This window comes from Mustela lutreola, chromosome 15, assembly GCF_030435805.1.
Source record: "Mustela lutreola isolate mMusLut2 chromosome 15, mMusLut2.pri, whole genome shotgun sequence".
Taxonomy (NCBI): Eukaryota; Metazoa; Chordata; class Mammalia; order Carnivora; family Mustelidae; genus Mustela; species Mustela lutreola.
In genome coordinates this window covers 61869248-61889036 of record NC_081304.1, presented here as the reverse complement: position 1 = coordinate 61889036, position 19789 = coordinate 61869248, and the positions used below count along the sequence as shown (strand labels likewise).

Genomic DNA, 19789 nt, shown 5'->3' with positions numbered 1-19789 from the left:
CCCAGGACTTTGGAGACAGACAGACGCTTGGTGCCCTCCGGCTCTGCCGCTAAAGCAACACCTTCCAGAGGGCAGCTGCAGGCACCGGGTGGCGTCACACAGGGTGAGACCCGGGAGGCACTGAGCCATGTACCCCTTCCACCATCCTGCTGAGGTTAAAAAATTTCCTGTATATATTTTAAAAAAGAACCAGAATAGTGGGAATGAATGAAAAATAAAAGTTTTCCTATGAAGTAGTGGTAGTTCTCTTGTAGTACTTTTTCTCTCTCTCTCTCTTTTTTTTTTTTTCTTTCTTGGTTTGTTTTCTGGGCAAGGGGCCTGCCATGTGGGTTTTCAGTCAATGATGTTCCCTGACTTAAGTCCTCCCGCCCCCCTCAATGGGGTGGGCTCTGAGGAAACTTTTTTTTTCAGGCTTTTGTTCTCTGGCGTTTTTTTGTTTGTTCACTTTTTTTTCTCACTTTGACCGCTTTTGATGGTTTTTGTAGTTTTAGAGGAAAACAAACCGCACCCTGATCTCCCTCTCAGAGAGAAGCCTCAGTCTGGCTGCAGAGCCCAAATAAGTTCCCCCTTGGCCGCTGGCAGAGCAGGTTCCAAGTCGCTGTCCCTGGGGATGGAGGATCTTTTGCTTGTACCCAAAAGCATGGCAGCAGCAGCTTTGGGCACCTCTAGACTGCTAGAGAGGTTCCAAGCAGCAATCGCACACTGAGATTTTCCCGCTGGCACGGGCTGGGAGTGCCCGGTCTTTCTGGGTCGAAGAGCGCCCACCTTGCCCGCACCAATTTCAGATAAGGCAGAGGTTCGCGCGTGGGTCTCAGGCTCTGAGAACGGGGCACAGGTCCAAGAGCACCAGGCTGGGCCTTCGCGCACCTCTCTGGGGCAAGAGTTTGGTGCAGGCTCTGAAACAAGGGCCTGTATCAAAGGGCATCGGCTGGGCCTTTATACCTCTCTCAGGGGAGTATCTCAGGCTCTATAGCAGGACTCTTGCATTCTGCCGCCTGGTGTGGCTCCCATCCCCTCACAGGAAACGGACCCCATGCATTCTCGGTGCCCTGGCAGCTTAGGGACCAAGAGCTGGTTTCTCTGCCACAGTCTCTGCCTCAGCGCCACGGGAGGCTGTCCTGGGACCGGGGACTTAAGCCCCTGTCCCTAGCCACCCCGATTCCCACAGTTTCCCCCGAGATCCTTTGCTCTTTTGGAGTGCTTTCAACCAGTCTCCGAGTTAATGCTGGTCCCCAGACGCAGGGCACTCTCGCTCGTATTGGGGTATTACTTTCCAACTGGTTGCCTCTGGTAGCTCCCTCCCCCTTTTGTTTATCTTCTGATATCAGTTCACAGTTCCCACTCCGCTTTACCTGCCCACTGGCTTCTTCTCCTCCTGTAGAGATCCAGACGTGTATAATTCTGATCTCAGGCTGATTTCATGGGTGATTGGAGTTCATGGGTGATTGGTAGGTAATCAGCTCATTTTGGGGTACAAGTTGAAAAGACGCCTCCTCCTACTTCCGCGCCATTTTGTCCCCCCTCTTAACTTTTTTTTTTTTTTTAATTTTATTTGACAGTACAAGTAGAGGGAGAGGATGAAAGAGAAGCAGGATCTGCACTGAGCAGGGAGCCAGATGCAGGGCTGGATCCCAGGACCCTGGACAGATGCTGCACTGAGGGAGCCACCCAGACACCCTTTTAGACCTAGGATGCAGGTAGGAGAAGCAAGCCAGGGGTTCCTTGGCCCAACACTAATGACCATGGCTCAGACAAATCCATCTTCCACTGCAGGCTTCCAGATACTCTGCGAAGGAGACATTCCCCTTCCTGTCCCTGAATGCTCTGCCAGTTCAAGGCAGATCCATGTTTCTGAGGGTTCCTCTTTGGTCATTCTGTCAGGGACAGCCAAGAGGGCTCCAAACCTGTGTGGACCCCAGGCCTGGGGATCCCAGCCCTGAACTCTTTCCTCTGCCCTTGATGACCCCAGAATAGATCAATTCAGCAACTGTCAATCCATGCCAGGCCAGGGAAGAGACACAGCAGTACACAAGATCAACTCGCCTTGGTCCCAGGAGCCTGGATTCCCCAAGGAAGGTTTCACCTGGTCTCTGAAGGGGATTCCGGGGGTTCCAAGATGGCCATGGGTGGAGCCCATCAGGTAGAGAGGCCCCTGGAGAGTGTCCACTGGCGCTGAGTAAACGGAAGATCCCCTCAGGCCTTCCCTCGTGGCTCCACTGTGCCCTGGGGAGAGAAAAGGGCCAGCCACACCGCACCGGGGCCGCAGCTCGGCCGCCCAGGAGCGGCAGCGGGCCTAGCCTGGAGGGGTAGGGGCGCTAGGGAGAGAGGGAGGCTGTGTCCCTCCTGCCCGCTGCCACCTGCTGCTTCGTCCAAGGGAGCGGGAGGGGGGCCTGGCGGACAGGTTCCTGCTGGCCTGGTGCTCCTACACCCCATAGCCCTTGCCCCACAGCCCTTGCCCCACAGCCCTGGCTCCACTTCTCCGTATCCAGGGAACCCGTGGGGCCCTACTGACATCAAGGAGCCCAGTACCACTGGGCTTGTCTGACCCCGAAGAGACGCCTGTGCTGACAGGCTTCTTTTCCAGAACTTGATGGAAAATTTTGTCCCTCAGAATCGCTGGGCTCCCCAACCCAACCCGAGAGGAGCTGGCTCTGCCCGCACAGCCTGGGCCCCACTGGGCCCCCTCCACCTCAACTGCCTTTTACCCAGTAGCCCCAGGATACCATTCCTTTCTGGCCCATGGACCCCTTCCCCCCACCCCCACCCCCACACCTCTACTTTGGGCCTGCGACCACCCTGGGATCACTTCCATCTCCGGCCCCCTACCCCACAGGTCCTTGTCCACCTCCAGGCCTGACCCCTGACCCCTCTCACCTCTGGAGTCACTGAAACCCTTCCACTTGGGGGCCACTGGCATCTGCGATCCCAGACTCCGGGGACTCCCCTCCACATTGGAGCTCCCTACCCTGTTTCCTCTAGGAACTGCTGTGCCTAGAGCACCGAAACCCCACATTCTCAAGCCAGCTGTCTTCGGGCCAGGGACTCAGGTATCCTCAGGGACCCTCCTTTCCAGGGCACATACTCCTCTCTGTGCAGGAGAGACCAGAGAGAGCAGGCTTGGGGATCCTTCACTCCAGCTGGATGGAGGGGCAGAAGCTGGGGTGTGTGTGAGGGGGTGCTCACAGGTGGCCTCCCTGGGTAAGGAGCTTCCAGGAGGAAACTTCAGGGCGAGGCCAAGAGGTGGAAGCCTCAGGAAGCTCTGGCTGCACAGACTCCAGGCTTCTGGCTTGGGCAGTGGGCATTTAGTGGCCAGAGCCCTACAGGGCCAACCCCGTCCAAACCCACCCCACCCTGGCTGGCTTTTTTGTCTTGAATTTGCAGAGCAGCCTTTTCTCCAGTATGAAATTGAAAGCTTTGCTTTGGAAAGTTTTGTGTCCAGGAGGCTCCTGGGCACCCACTTACTTTATTTCCGGAGGCTAGTTGAGGAGGGTGGAGTCTTTGGGACCTTAACAGCAGGTCTCCTGATCCTTCCTGACTTCCTTTTTTTTTTTTTTTAGGTTTATTTATTTGAGAGAGAGAGAGAGAGATAAAGAGCACACCGCAGAACACATGCAGGCACAGGTGAATGGGCCAGGTGAATGGACCTGTGCCAAAACAAAGAGTAAGATGCTCAACCAGCTACAACCACCACCACCCTGCCCCCCTTTTACAGATGGGTTACAACTACACACTGTTAGGTGCTTTTCCTGGACCCGGCTAGTCTTACAGCAGTCCTAGGACACTGTCTCTTGCCCAGTGTCTCTGGTCAGTACCAACCCATGCCTCAAGTGTGGGAATGACTTCTTCCTGACTCCTTTTATTTTTTTTAAGATTTTTTATTTTATTTTTTTTATTTGACAGAGAGAGATCACAAGTAGGCAGAGAGGCAGGCAGAGAGAGAGAGAGGAGGAAGCAGGCTCCCTGCTGAGCAGAGAGCCCGATGCGGGACTCGATCCCAGGACCCTAAGATCATGACCTGAGCCGAAGGCAGCGGCTTAACCCACTGAGCCACCCAGGCGCCCTTCCTGACTCCTTCTTAACTCCCTGTCCAGCCTGGGTTGCCCACCCCCCTCCAGGCTGTCCTAGTTGTATATATTGGATCTCTGTAGATTGTGGGCACCATCATATCCTCACCTGTCGTGACCGGCACAACAAATCAACCAGGAACATGAGGGTAAGAGGATGAAGAAAAGAACTCGAGAAGCAAAGGGATGGGGGGCAGGAGGAGCACTGAGGAGGATGTCCAACAGTGCTAAGTTTATTCAAAGAATTAAGGCCATATATATAGTGACATTACATCTGTGTTTAGTTAAGCAACTACGGTTCCTCATGACGCCAAATGGCTGATGCCAGTACAAATACAGCAAACCTGAAAGTAATTTATGGGCTGTACTAAGGCAGCAAGGACCAGCAACGAACTTTTTAGCCCAACCGAATTGTTCTAATTTGTTTAGTAAGCGTGTGGGAAGTCATGTAGGCAAGCGCACAACACATAGCACAGACTCTTTCCCAGTGCTACTCAACTTTTCCCGTCCTAAACCTTTTGTTAGGTTATTTGGACTTTAAAGGAGGCACAAGTCAGGGTCTGGTTTGGTTCTCGTCTCAAGCCTTATTGCGACCTCCCACACTCACCGAAATGAGAACATGGCTCAGGGTTATGGAGTGAATATACCCTTTAGGAAACATTAAAGGATGTAGCATAACTGGTCCGGGGTCACCCAGCCTGTGAGAGGCATGGGTGAGATTCAGACTGCACTGGGTTCCACAGCCATTTTCAGCTCACCTTAGTGTCCAACCTGGTCCCAGAAGGTTCCTGCTCAGGACTTTGCTTTGTGCTGAGCTGGGCTTGCTTCCTGCCTGTGAAGCCATTTTCACAGTGTGTCCCCAGCCCACCCTCTCATATTGAGCATCATTGCTGCCTTGGCTGGCCTCTGTTGATCGTGCCGTTCCTCTCCATCCCTCTGTCACCCCTCCGGCCCACTGTCCTACTGCCCTCTGTCCAGTGGGCCAAGTTCTGAGTTTCTTGCCTGCACTTCCTCTTAACTGTGCTCTGTTGAAATCCTCTCTAACAGGGAGGACCTGCTTATCAGAGCAGCTTGATTTGGAATCTGTCTCCCCTGGAGGTCAGAGCTTCTGACCATCATGTCCCCAGCCTCAGCACTGGGGATGCCTGCCCAGCCTATTCTGGGTGCTCGTGGAGCTCTGGGATCTTGGAGAAGATTTGCCATGAAAATAAGCATTTATACATAATACGGAAGAGAAGATCTGAGGAAAATGAGTGGGTGTCATCTGGTAATGTTTGTGTTAGGATGGTTCTGAAATTTCTGGGCCCTGAGTTACCAAGAATCCTAGGTTGCCCAGCTGGAAGGACCTCAGATAGATCAGCTGGGCTCCTCACCTCATTTGACAGATGGGAAGTTGAGGCCCAGAGCTTAGTGCCACAGAGCAGGAGTGAGGAGAGGTGTTAGTGACAGGAAGAACCCATAGGGTAAGCACAAAGTGGCTGAGCCTGGGCTTTGTTTATGCAAATGAGTTGCTAAAACAGTGGGCCTGAAGCTGCTGACTCTATCTAGTGCCCAGCAAGAAGTAACACCAGCCCACACCTTCTGAGGTTTAACTCATGCCAGGAATGATTCTCAATGTTTTATTTGTGGGCACCTGGGTGGCTCAGTTGTTCAGCTGAGGTTATGCTCCCAGGGTGTTGGGATCTAATCCTCACCAGGCTTCCTGCTCAGTGGGAAGCCTGCTTCTCCCTTTCACAGTCCCCCTGTGTGTGTTCCCTCTCACCCTGTCTCTCTCTCTCTGTCAAATAAATAATAAAATCTTAAAACAAGAACAAGAACACCAAAATGCTTTATTTGCCTTAGGAGATAGGGTCTGTTATGGCTACCATTTTAATGCATGGAAATATGGGCACAGGGGAGCTAAAGGAGTCCAAGGTCACACACAACTTGCAAGTGGAGGAGCCAAGATTTGAACCCTGGGCAGCCTGCCTCCAGAACCTGTATTATTTTTTCCCCTTGTGTATGTCATTTTTAAAAACCTTTCCCTGAATTCTAACAGAGATGTGTAAACATTGTTAAGCATGTAGTTTATTGATCATCACAAAGCTTAGGTTCTGAAGCATTGCAGCAAGCTGGGGTGGGCTTTGATGTCAGACCTGGTTGGAATCCAGTTTCTGGTGCTGCATGACCTTAGGTGACTTACTCAGCCTCAGTTTCTGCACTGAGTTTGGCAGCCTTGTGATGAGTAGATCGTGTGACAGTGCCTAGCGGGTTTGGTGCCTGGCGAGTGTTTAATAAATGGTTTTCTCTTCTTAATAATGAAGATTCTAAGTTGTGTTGGTTTTGTTAAACAGTCCGAATACCTTCCTCATCGGTCAGTTGCCTGTCAGTCGCCTTGTAGGTACTTGTGATGAGTCACTTTGGTAAGTCACTATATATAGCTGAAACATTTGGGGGTAGTGGGGGGACACCCGCCCTGCCCCCACTGCCCCTGCATTGAAAGTCTGTAATTTAAAATGTTCCACCTGTGCCTGTTTTGTTTTGTTTTTTTAAAACATAATCACTTTGGGACAGTGAAAGTTATATGTCTTCTCCTTAGGGTTGTGACGGAGCCTTTGGGGACCTGCAACAGCTTACTTCCAGTTTCTGTCTGGCATGCTGATGGGCCAGAACTTATTTTAACAACATTCCATCACATTCCAGGCACCTGGAAGGAGGAATATGTTGAACTTCTCAGAAATTATTTTTTGGAACTGTTTTTATCCTGAGGAATAACCCATTTAAAAATTGAATGACCTTTATGGTTGACTTTTCCACTCTACATAATGCAAACTGAAAAACTCGTTGTTTTCAGCTGCTTCTGCAGCAGTGGGAAGAGCAAGCCTGTGGGAGTCCTCCCCAGGTTGGCCCCAGCACAGAGCTGCATCATTCTACACACCCCTCATGCCTCGTCTCCTTGTCTGTGAGGTGGTAATGATGGTGCAGGGAGCTCCAGGGGTTGTCGTGAAGGTTACAGAGATGGGGGGTGTAAACTTTGAACAGTGTGCCCCACATAAAATGCAGATCTGGTGAGCAGAGGCAGCTTCTCCCATTAATTGTTGATGCCAAGGCACTGGAGTTCCACAACAGCCTATGCCTTTCTTTCCTGGGTCCTTTTTGTCTCAGCCACCACCTTAGAGAAAGTGACTCAGCAAGGCTGGTGCTTGTGGAGCCCTCTACAAAGCCAGCTAATTCACACGGGCGATGCCCTGGAGATAAGGGGGTTTTCCTGGGTGGTAGGACCCCATTTCAGAGGCTTAACTAGCCGGTTTCTCCTAACTGGTCCTGTCCTCCAGGGTCAAGATGAAGGCCTGCCAGGAGCCTGGTGGTCTCACCAGAGATTTCCTCTGGAAGCATGAAGGACCCCATGGGGCCTCGTGCAGAATGACATGGGTGTTGGAGGGAGAACATGGGGGACATCGCCTGTACCATCATGGGCAGGTCACTATATCTGGCTCAAGCCGGCTTTCTTCCCATCTGGGAAATGGCAGAAGACCATGCTTTTTCACAGGAGGGATGAGGGTTTAGGGAGGTATTTGATGACTGTGTTGGGGCTGCATGAGTAACAGAGTTGACGGAGGGGCCTTGGAGTCACAGACTTGGGTTCAGGCCCCTGCTGCTGCCACATAAAAGTAGATCGCTTGGGTAAGCCATGGACTTCAGTGTCCCCCTCTGTTCACTGGGGATAATACCTAGCATGTAGGTCTGTGAGGGGTACAAAATAGAAGGCCATATTAGGAGCTTAGAGCAGAGCCTGGTACTCACTAGATTGTAGTTTTATGGTGATACTCTGGCATCACTGGTGTTGCAGACCTGGTCCTATCCTCTGGAAGCTTTGGCTGTGTGACAGATGGCTTATGAGGCCGTGGCTGACAGAAAGAAGTGGAGTCTGTCTTTTCTTAAGATTAAGGGTACAGAGGGGTGCCTGGTGGCTCAGTCGTTGAAGCATCCAACTCTTGGTTTCAGCTAAGGTCATGATCTCAGGGTGGTGGGATTGAGCCCTGAGGTGTGCTCTGCTCTCAGTGTAGAATCTGCTGGAGGTTCTATCTCCCTGTATTTGTGTGTGTGTGCTCTCTCTGTATCTCTGTCTCTGTCTCTCTCTCCCTAAAATAAATGAATCTGTAAAAATAAATATATACATACATGCATAAGTTAATTAATTATGGGTACAGAAATCAGTGATGGAGCTGGGCTGATGGGACGCTTGGCAACAAACACAGGTGCACCCTGCTTGAAGGCTCGGGGGTAGCTGCGGTGTCGCCAGTGGTGATGGGGGTGTGAGGAAGTTGCCTCATGCAGCATCCAGAGGGGAACTTAGATGGGGAGGGTTCCAGGGAGTAAATTCCCATGGGTAGGAAGCATCTTCAGGCAGATGAATGTCAGAGGGTGTCCTCATGGATGGGGAGGCACCCTTTCTCCCTGAAGCTGCCCACGAGTGGAGGTTTGCCTGCTGGGGACATAACTAAATCATTGGGGTTTAGCCTCCTAAGCTGTTAATTTATGAAGATGTGGCCAAGACCTTGTCTCACTGCTTTTTAAAGAGAAGTAAATTAAACTGTTGTTTGGGATGGTGTTGTCTTCCAAAGGCTCATTCAGAGTCAGTGGCAGAGCTGCTGTGGGCTTTCCAACTTGTCTTGAAAGCCTGGTCCAGGCAAGGGTGAGGGATATTCCCATCTCTTGTGGTCTCTTGCCCTCTCTGTTTATGGCAGAACGTGGTTTTGTGACTGGTAAATGAACAGGCATCTTGTGCAGATCCTTCAGCTCTTCGTGTGGCTGCAGTAGAGGAAATTCCCATTCACTGGGCACAGACTGTGGCTGGACGGGCGGTGTGGCGGGGCTCTCACCGAGCATTCTCCTTTCACGTAATCCCCGACCAGACATGAATTTTGTGGTGTTGCCACTTTCCTGCTGGCCAGGAGGGAAGTTGAGGCCCAGGAAAGTTACACTTTCTCGCTGTGGTAAGCGGCAGAGCTATGTCAGCCGGTCCAGGCCCTGGCTTTCAGGTCTGTTTGCTGTGAGCATTTCCTCTTGTGTTTCCAGCTTTTGGCCTGTTTGACCTATCAAACTATTGATGGTGTATTGATAATTCTAATACTCTCGACATTGTGAGAGATTAGCTCTTCACTTTGTGCTAGAAATGTTTCTTGCTGTATTTTTCTTTTAATTAAAAAAAAAAGTCAAAGTCCCACGTTTCTGCCCATATGAATCTCCCTGAGTCTCCCTGTTGTGAAGTCGTTGGGTTTGGGTATTTCTAGGGCAGGGGCCCTGACATAGTTGGTGGTGGCTTTGCCTGGAGGAGCCCATGGCTCAGGACTTAGAGTGGGGACTGGAGCAGTGTGAACTGTGGCCTGAAAATGTGTTCGTGTGTGCTGAGGTGGTGCCCAGATTCTTTTGGAGGATGAACTGAGGTTTTGATCAGTAGGTTAGAGAAACACTTGATGGAATAACACTGATAATTTTGTTTTTGTATTCAATCCTAATTTTGTGTTTTTGTTTTCGTGTAGTGCAGTGTGCTCTATGTTCTAAGAAAAAATTGGCAATCAATTCATACAGTATCATTATTTAATAATCCTTCCTCACTCACCGGGTCATATTTCAGGTTTTTATATGTAGTTTTTATACATATACATATACATATACATATACATATATGTATATGTATGTACATATACATATACATATACAGTTCTGTTTCTGAATTCTGCATTTTGATTCATTCCTTCATTTTTAAATTTCTTATTTTAAAGATTTTAGTTATTTGAGAGAGAGAGAGAGAATGAGCTAGGAGCAGGGGCAGAGGGAGAAGGAAAGGGAGACTCCTCACTGAGCAGGGAGCCTGATGTGGGTCTCAGATCCCAGGTCTCTGAGATCAGGACCTGACCCAAAGGCAGATGCTTAACAGACCGAGCTACCCAGGTGCCGCCACATTCCTTCATATTTTTATTTTTACTCCAGTGATGCACTGTTTGGCTGGTTGCTTCAGTTTCTGGGAGGGAGGGAGATGGCCCCCTCCCCTGTTCTTCTAACAAGTTTGCTTTTGCTGCGTTGACTGGAGAAGGGCCAGGCTTCCTGAAGATGAGTAGAATGATTCAGTGACACCCAAAAGGCAGTGGCTATCATTGTTCTCACTGTGCTTCAACAACTTCACCCACTGACTCTTTGATGATGGCAGCCACCAGCAAATCTTCTGCAGAGGACTGCTGCCTTGGGATGCTTTTCTTGTGGTGCTGGACTTCATTCCCCCTGGCAGCCAGTACAGCTAGGATTAGAACCTAGGAAAAGTCCCATTAGAACCCAAGAAAGTGGGGGTGGTTACTTGTGGTAGTTGGCAAGCATTGGCTGGGGTGGGGTGGCTTAATCGATTGTCTGCCTTTGGCTCAGTTCATGGTCTTAGGGTCCTGAGATCAAACCCTGCACTAGTGTCCGTGCTGGCTGTGGAGCCTACTTAAAATCAAACAATCAGAAATCAGCCCAAGAAAGTACCATCCTTTGTGTTGTTCTATACTGTGGATCAGATTTTATTTTTCTTTTCTTTTTTTCTTTCTTCTTTCTTTTTAAAGATTATTTATTTGTCAGTGAGAGAGCACAAGCACGGGGAGCAACAGGCAGAGGGAGAGGCAGGCTTCTGGTTGGGTAAGGGGTCTGATGCCAGACTTGATCCCAGGACCCTGTGATCATGACCTGAGTCATGTTAGGCTGCTGCCTAACAGACTGAGCCAACCAGGCATCCCCCAGGATCAGACTTCAATAACCCTACCAGATTTCTTTAGCTTTGACATTTTAAAGGACAATGAAAGCTAGTTAAACCTACACCAGGATTCTGCATCTGCTGGGGCTGTGCTGTCCGGGCCTATGTGCCTCCTGTTCTTCTAACCCCATCAATTCCACCCATGTTTTAGCCAGAGAACTGTAGGCAGGTGTGGGTGTGTCACTGAAAGCTTTGACTCATCACTCATATCTTTATTGTAAGCTTATAATCTTTATTTTTTTCTTTTTTTGGGTACGATTTTATTGATCTGTTTGTTTATGAGAATGAATGGGGAGCAGAGGCAGAGGGAGAAGCAGACTCCCTGCTGAGCAGGAAGTCTGACATAGGGCAAGATCCCAGGATTATGACCTGAGCCCAATGCAGATGCTTAACCGACAGAGCCACCTAGGCGCCTCTTTATTTTTCCTTTATTGAATATCTGCCTTTCTGAGGCAGCGTTCTACCTGGGTTTTCATAACTCTTCCACTAGTGTGGCCTATTTTGAGGTAATTCCTATACATTTTGGCTATGCTGCTAAATGATGCTATGATCTTGGACTCTTTTTTTTTTTTTTTAACCTCTCTGAGCCTTGGTTTCCTCTGTGCTAATGGGGATAATATACCCTCTCTTACAGATGTGTGGAGGGCCATGGATGACTTGGATGCAGTTGGGGTCATCTCACGGCACATGGAATACACAATTTATCTTGCTTCCTGTCTTGATAACGACATCTTGGTTTTCATGCTGTCTTAGAACAAGTAGAACTTGACTTACATGTAAGTTGTGAATTCACGTACTTTTGACAGAGGTGTTATTTTAGTTTAGTTTAGTTTAGTTTAGTTTAGTTTAAAGCAGGCTCCATACCCAGTGTAGAGCCCAGTGTGGAACTCAAACTCACCACCGTGAGATCAAGACCCGAGCTGAGATCAAGAGTTGGCCGCTCAACCAGCCTAGTCACCCAGGCATCCCTTCTGTTTATCATTTTTCAAAAAATGTGACAAGTAACACTTTTTCTGCCTAGACCTGTCCTCACACCTGCTATGCTGGCCTGGGGGTCAGACGTGTAACTGGTGTGGTGCTGGTGATGATGAGCAAGACAATTGTTAAGTCTTTTTACCCTAATTGCTGTTGTCCTATTATTTCCCTTTTTTCTTTTAAAGATTTTATTTTATATCGTGGTGATATATACAAAAACTGTTGCTTCTGGTCCTACATTAAAACTTGAATATGTAGGGCATTTTTCAAGGATTCATTCCTGGAGATACAGTATTTGTTTTTCTCTGTCTGACTTATTTTGCTTAGCACAATACCCTCTAGGTACATCCATACTGTTGTAAATATCAGGATCTCATCCTTTTTGATGGCTGAGTAATATACCATTGTGTGTATGTACCACTTCATCTTCTGTTGCCGGACACTTGGGCTGACTCCATACCTCGGCTATGGAAAAAAAAAAATGCTGCAGTAGGCTTAGGGGTGCCTCTGTGCTTTCATAATGTTGAGTCTGATGTGTCAACTGCCACAACAGTCGTAGCAACTCAGGAAAGGAGCCGGGTCCAGGAGGTAAGAGGAGGAGTGCAGCTTTAGGCTGTCTGAGTTGAGGTGTCTGTGGGACCCGCAGGTGTAGGTTCTGGTTGGACAGTCAAAATGTAGGGATGGGTGCTTGGGGGAAGAGAGATGCAATCATGCTGTTGCCAAGGGATATATTCCTTGGGGAGAGAGTGACAGTTAATGATTTAGGGTAATTCCTTCTTTTCTTGGGCAGATAAAGGGGAAGAATAAAGGAGTAGTGGATGGAAGGGGAGGGACGTGGCTTTGATGCCAGGAAGGCATTTTTGCCCAGATGTCTAGAGAAGAGAGATTTCAAGGAATGAAATGTCAGCAATGTTCGATGATGTGAAAAGTTGCAAAGCAGCTTGATTAGGGGGTGGGGGTAGATCGAGGAGGTTGTCACTGAGTACTGATAGAAAATGGGAGGTGAGTAGTGGAGTCATAAGGCAGACAGAGAGATAGAGTGATGGGGCGTGAGACCATGGAGGTCACACACAAGAATAGCCTTTTAGAAAGTTTGATGGTAAAGACACAGACGATCATAACTCCAGACAGAGCTTGGACAAGGGTGGGTTTTACAGGCTGTGTTTACCTATTTGCAGGTTGACTGAAGGGAGATGACAGATGGTGCATGCTGCTGGGTGTTGTGGGTTGAGATGGGATCAGGTATACAGAAAAGCACACAGAGAGGAGTGTATGGATGCCCTGACTGCTTCTGTAGAATGCGAGGCCAACATTAGGCATGGAGGGAATGGAACGTGGCTCAAGGAGATGTGCAGTCTCAGATACAGACCACATGGCTCAGAGTCTTACAGGGCTCTCCTTGCCTCTGCGTGGCCCTTCTCACAGGGTTTAAGTTTTGAACAGTCCTTTTGTTGCTCTGGGTTTGGGGTGTGACTGGAGAGACAGAGCAGAGAGCAAGGGCTGAGGAAAGACCAAGAGGGCAGGAACTCACAAAGGGGAGTCTACTACCCTCTCTGCCTTCCCTGGTATGGGCTCTCTCCTGATCTGGATGGACGGATGACCTGCCATTACTTCTTTTAAAAATGCATTTGGCTTTACCCTGCCAGAAAGCAACACATGTTTATTGAAGAATAGTGGGAAACCCCAGAGAAACTGAAGGAAGAAAATAAGCACTCAGCTGAAGACAACCATTCAAAAGTTCTGGCACCTTTTCCTCCCAACTTTCACTGAAGTTGAACAGATAAATGTATATATATGAAGTGATTTCTGGGAAAGACCAAAAAAAAAAAAAAAAAAAAAGATACCAACAACAAGAAAACAAAAAAGAGAACAAAGCAGAAGAAAACGGTGTTCATTTTCTTCCTGAAGCTGCCCTTCCTCCGTACTGCTACTTGGTTTTACTACCTGCTTTTCTCCCTGGGCTTTCTTGACAAAACATGGTTCCACTACTTTTACCTTCTTCAAAGTGTTTGACAGAGTCGTTTGCTTTCAACATGGAGTTTGAGCAAAATGGACTATTGTTTTAAAATATTCTATCATGTGTGCTGTAATATCTCATCCTGGACATGATACAAATGCTATGATAAAAAGAAGAGATGCTTTTAAAGTGATCACCATAGTTGTGAAATTCATTGGCATGATCCTTCTTTTTTTTTCTTAAAGATTTTATTTATTTATTTGACAGACAGAGATCACAAGTAGGCAGAGAGGCAGGCAGAGAGAGGAGAAAGCAGGCTCCCTGCAGAGCAGAAAGCCCGATGCGGGGCTCGATCCCAGGACCCTGGGATCATGACCTGAGCTGAGGGCAGAGGCTTAACCCACTGAGCCACCCAGGCGCCCTGAAATGATCCTTCTTTTGAGGGTCATAATTCGTTTAATTTTTTTCTGCTCCAGCTTAACCTTTGCAATCTTCAGTTGTTATGTGCATTAGACACAGTATTAGCAGTAGTGGCAGTAAAAATACTCTTGTCACCCTTTACAGGTACCATTTTACTAGCATCTCCTTACCACTGTAGCAGCTTTAAACCCTGTTTCCAACCTGTTCATTCCTTTCAATGCCTTTTCTCTCTGGCTTTCCTTAAAACCTTTTCTTAGTTTTTGGTGTCCTATAGCTTTACCACAAAATGTTTAATTGAAGATTTCTCATCTTGCTTGGTATCTGTGCATTTCCTGTATTTCTGGATTTATCATTTCTGTAATATCCTCAGCTGTTTTCTTCTGAAATGTTGACTCTGTCCTTCTGCTGTACTTCCCAGGATTCTTATTTAAACCTCCCGTCTGTTGTTCGTGTCTCTCAAGCTGGCGTTCCTCCTCTTCTCCTGCCTCCTTGAGTTGCATTCTGGGGAGTGTCTTCACTTCTTGGTGCAGTGTTGTGAAGTCCCTCATTCGGGGCTCATCTACTGCCCCACCATTCTGGTGTGTTTTCTGTTGTGTTTTACGTCTCAGTGATTTTTGGTCCCTGTTTAACTTCCTTCAGTTCCATGTTCACACTTGGCCTGTTGCTTTTGATAGGCTCTTGATCCTTCTTCATTTTTATACCTCTTTTGTGTTCTTAAACAATTAACATGTAATATTTTCTATTCTGTATCTGATCATTCCAGTGTCTGAAGTCTTCATTTTCCCTCAGTCTTCTGTCTCTCACAGTGGCCTCATTTCTTGCATGCTCTGTGAAGGGATTTTGAGACCAGATTTATTGGAACATAGATGTAATCTCTTTTAATTCTGTTTTTTGGTGGTTTTTTTGTTTGTTTGTTTTTTCCTGGAGGGTTTGTCTTTCCTTTGCCAGGAGGCTGGGAGTGTTCTTGGTTGGGATCACTTTGGTCCCATTTGAGGGTCCTGGTTTATTAAGGAAATCTCCGGTTCAGTTCCCCCAACTTACCATGTGGTGGGAACGGGGTCTGGAGGGCACAGGCCTGTAGAGGTCCTGCAGTGAAAATGGCATTTGTTCTCTGGCACCCTGATTTGTTTCTCTTGAGCTTGTTGCTTACAGGTCAGGTTTTGGGTCACTTGTTTCTGCCACCTCCCTCTTCCTGCTTTTTTTCCTACCGTTTTCTAAGTCCTTTGTTAGTTTTCCGATGTCCTCTAAAGCCCAGAAATGTTTTGTGAATTCCATTTGCCATCACTAATTGCAAGTCTCATCCTGCAGCAGGAAGGCCAGAGCCAGACACTGTAATGCTCTGCCTCCCACAGAGGAGATTTTAATACCCTCTCCTCGTGTTCAGAAATTCTAGATTGGAGATGGAGTTATGGATACATTACCATCTACAGAGGATTAGTTGCCTATATAATAGAACAAGTATGCATTATTCTAATCTTCCTAAAACTTCCATTTTGCATAATAAATATGAATGAATAAGGAACCCACATTACTTTAGTTTATGCAGATGTTCTCTTTCTGTCTCTGGCTTTAGATGTTAGGTTGTAATTTGTATGGTTCATTCTGAAAATTAGGTAACTTCATTCTTTTTTTCTACATGTTGCTGCCATATAAAGTGATGATTTATGGAGATTCAGAGGTAAATATTTATCAACATCTAAATAATTGGGGAAGGCTTCCTTTACAAAAGGTAGAATTATTAAGATCTGTTTAATCACAGAAAGGATATCCTGTAAAGCTAGCCCATAAATAAAAAGTGGATCAGAAGAAAGCAGAGAGAGGAGAGAATTTGGAAGGAGCACGTGTAGGGACACCTACTGCCTATCCCTGTAAGTCAGGGGCAATCCAGAAGGGAAACCTTGTTAAAGGAGGCAGTAGTGTTTAGATGTAATGAGCTACTGGAAAACTAACAGTGTTTTGGTGAAGCAAGTGGTGTGCAATCAATTCCGCCAGTCCAGTTGAAGTTGTGGCTTCAGGCAGCAAGCGAGCAGGCCTTTCTGTCTGCCTTTATCTCCAGTGGGAGCGACTTGTCCTCCTTGAAGTCAGCCTCCAGACATCTTTTCCTGTCGCTACACATCTGTGCATCACTGAGAATTTCTGCGGTTGCTACTTCATGGAGATGTTTGTCAGTTTTGGGTTTTGTTTGTTTTGTTTTGTTTTTTACCGAGGTTCACTTGCTAACTTTTCTCTTCTCTTAAAAAAAAATATATTTAATCTAGGGGTGCCTGGGTGGCTCAGTGGGTTATAGCCTCTGCCTTTGGCTCGGCTCAAAGGCATGATCCCAGGGTCCTGGGATCGAGCCCCACATCAGGCTCTCTGCTCAGCAGGGAGCCTACTTCCCTTCCCCTCTCTCTGCCTGCCTCTCTGCCTATTTGTGATCTCTGTCTGCCAAATAAATAAATAAAATCTTTAAAAAATATATGTGTTTAATCTAGGGGCACCTGGGTGGCTAAGTGGGTGGATAAAGCCTGTCTCTTCAGCTCAGGTTATGATCTCAGGGTTCTGGGATTGAGTCCTGCATCAGCAGGGAGCCCTCTTCCTCCTCCTCCTCTCCCTCTCTCTCTCTCTCTGCCTCTCTGCCTACTTGTGATCTCTCTCTGTCAAATAAATAAGTAAGTAAATAAATCTTTTAAAAATATATATATAATCTCTTCCAGGAAGAGATTATGCTGAGTGAAAAAGTCAAGCAGAGAGAGTCAATTATCATATGGTTTCACTTATTTGTGGAGCATTACAAATAGCATGGTGGACAAGGGGAGATGGAGAGAAGGGAGTTGAGGGAAACTGGAAGGGGAGGTGAACCATGACAGGCTATGGACTCTGAAAAATAATCTGAGGGTTTTGAAGGGGTCGGGGGTGGGAGGTTGGGGGAACCAGGTTGTGGGTATTAGAGAGGGCACGGATTGCATGGAGCACTGGGTGTGGTGCAAAAACAATGAATACTGTTACACTGAAAAATATATATATATATATTTCATCTATCATTACCATGTATTTCAAATGGTAGTGGGGGATGATGGTGTGGGACCACATGAAGTGAATTTACACTGCCATCTTGACAACAATATAAGTGTCGTACACAGCCGTCCTGTGTCCCCTTTCCTTCTGAAATGGATTCTCTCTTCCCAGCTGTTATCAATAGAAGACAGGGGTCTTTGTTCTTGTAGGTGACTTGTCCAAGATCGCACAGCTTTCGAGGTTTAACCTTTGGTCTGATTGTAGGACCCATTTTCTTTAACTCAGTGCCATGCAACCTACCATGTAGGAGTCTCAATACTCTCCTGCTTTTGAAGCTGTACTCCACAGGCCACGTCTACCAGTGCATATCTATTTTTGTCTAGTTCACTCATTTATTGCACACATTTACTGGATGCCAGCTATGTGTTTCAGGCACCTTTCTAGATGCTGGAGATATGGCAGTGGGCAAGTCAAACACAACCCCCTGCCCTCATTGAGCATGTTCCATTTCCTACTACTGGAAGCATCCACCAGGAACAATGGACTTATGCCAGAAGTCCAGCAATGATATGAGTTCCAGAAATTTCTGAATGGTGCTTTGTGGAGGTGATGATTTGGCAGCAGCCCTTGAGGTAGCTACCTGCACAGGCAAAAAAAAAAAAAAAAAAAAAAAAAAGGAGGGCTGGTGTAGAAAATGCCTGATGAATGGGCTTCAAGGTCAAATAACTGAGCCAGGTCTTTAAGGTCTTATTTAGCTCTGAGATTTTTCAAGAACTTTCCATGATACATAAGCATATTATAGAAAAAACCCTATTCAAAGCACACTGTAAATTTGGAGGACGATTGTCTTTGCATTATTTTTGTGATTAAATGACAGTTGATGATACAGGCACTGTTGTAAGTCACTTATCCCTGTGCCAGCACTTTGTGGTAAATTCTTTTATCATCCTTATTTTTCAGAGGTAGAGACTGATGCAAAGGGAGAAGTTTGGTGGTTCTCCACTGGCCACAGCTAAGCTAGCAAAAAGCAAAAAGCAGAGCCTGCATTGGAACCAGGCACTGTGGCTCCAGACTCCAACTCTTCACCCTTGGGCTTCTTGCAGCACGCCTGATTTCTTGTCACTAAGAACTTGGTGCAGGAGTTTAACAGTACCTTTAACTTCTAGTTTTTCTTTCTCAGAACTGAATCTGCATTGCAGTGCATCTCTGCATAAACATGTGTTTAATTTTGTCACCTTTAATTTTGTTTTTAGGTAAGATCTGAAGGAGTCAATCTGTTTATTCTGTGGCTTCAAGCACTTCAGACAAACTTTGCAGAAGAGCAGGTGCTGATTTTTGCTTGCCTCGTGCCTGGTTTCCCAGCAATCATGTCATCCAGAGGGACCTGCATGGTGGAGACACTCATCAGTCCTAGCCCTGGTGGGGCGGATGGTGAGGAACAATTTAGCCAGCATTACAGGTTGAAATGACTCTGGAAGTTCTCTTGAGCGATTCCTCAGCTTGTCATGATCCTGAATAGAACCCTTTATTTCATAGATGGGTTTGGAGGAGGAATTATCCCCTGCTCTTGTTCACAGTAATGTCTTACAGACATTAGAATAGAAAGAATCAGAGCCTTTTTTATATGCAATGAGGACGGGAGACATTTACTGAAGTGGTGGAAACAGGAATGGAAGGGAGGACTCAGATGTTGGAAACAGCAGGAAGTGGATACACATCATGTATCTGGAGTGTGTTCTTGGCTGTGAATGAAATTTAAATCTGCCATCCAAAACTACTGTTTATTGTCCTCAGCATGATTGTTTCACGAGTGGACATTCATCTGCTCACCCAGCCCTGTATTTTCATGCCTCATTCATGGAAAGACAGTAGCTGTTTCCTGGGAAAGTCATGGCAACCATCTGTGTCCCATGAGTTTTTAAGGAACTTGCCAGTTAGGGCCAATGATTGATTTTTGCACATCACTTTATTGCCCAAAGACAGGTATTTGATCCTTAGGCTGACCGAAGCAGAATTTTGCAGAGAGAAGAATAGTTTAGAGAGAGAGGTGGCTTCATGGGACTTTGTACCGTATTTCCAATCCCTTGATGCTCGCTGGCCTGGAGTGTAGTGTGAGCAGGTTCCAAAGGAGGGGCAGATGTATTTTAATGAAGGCCATTTTAAAAACCTTTTGAACGTTGGTGAAAGAACTCCTTTTTTTCCCCACTCTGGAGCAAAGATATATCCACAAGAATCACTCCACTCTTGCCGGCCATATCAGGGGAAAGGATCGCTGAGGACCAAACATGCTTTTTCCTTTAAGTACTATTGAACTGTATGGTTATTCAGGTAAAAGCAAAATCTTGGATAATTCAGGAATGGTCTTTCTCTTGATAGGAAAGAGGAAACATTGCTTATTTTCTCCCAGCTCATCCATATTTTGTATGTTTGTTTGTTTTTTGAGTTGACTCTTTATGATATTTCACTAGAACTTGAATATGTGCTATATCACATCAGCAAAGACCTGGCATACATATTTTGTGTGAGAGTGTATGTCAAGCAAACATTTCAGTTCTCCCATCTGCTTTCATATTACCATATTCACACAGAACACTTCACTTCTAACACTGA

The 19789-nt window shown here is 46.8% G+C and overlaps 1 long non-coding RNA gene across 1 annotated transcript in view; it reads left to right on the top strand.

Annotated features, from left to right (window-relative positions):
• The window catches only part of LOC131816544 (uncharacterized), a 28888-nt gene extending 10567 nt beyond the window's left edge, over positions 1-18321 (top strand). Inside the window, exons 2-4 of the long non-coding RNA XR_009348104.1 lie at positions 1560-1697; positions 11465-11606; positions 18140-18321. This is a non-coding gene — a long non-coding RNA (uncharacterized LOC131816544). The remainder of the gene's footprint in view (positions 1-1559; positions 1698-11464; positions 11607-18139) is intronic.
• The last annotated feature ends 1468 nt before the right edge of the window (positions 18322-19789 follow it).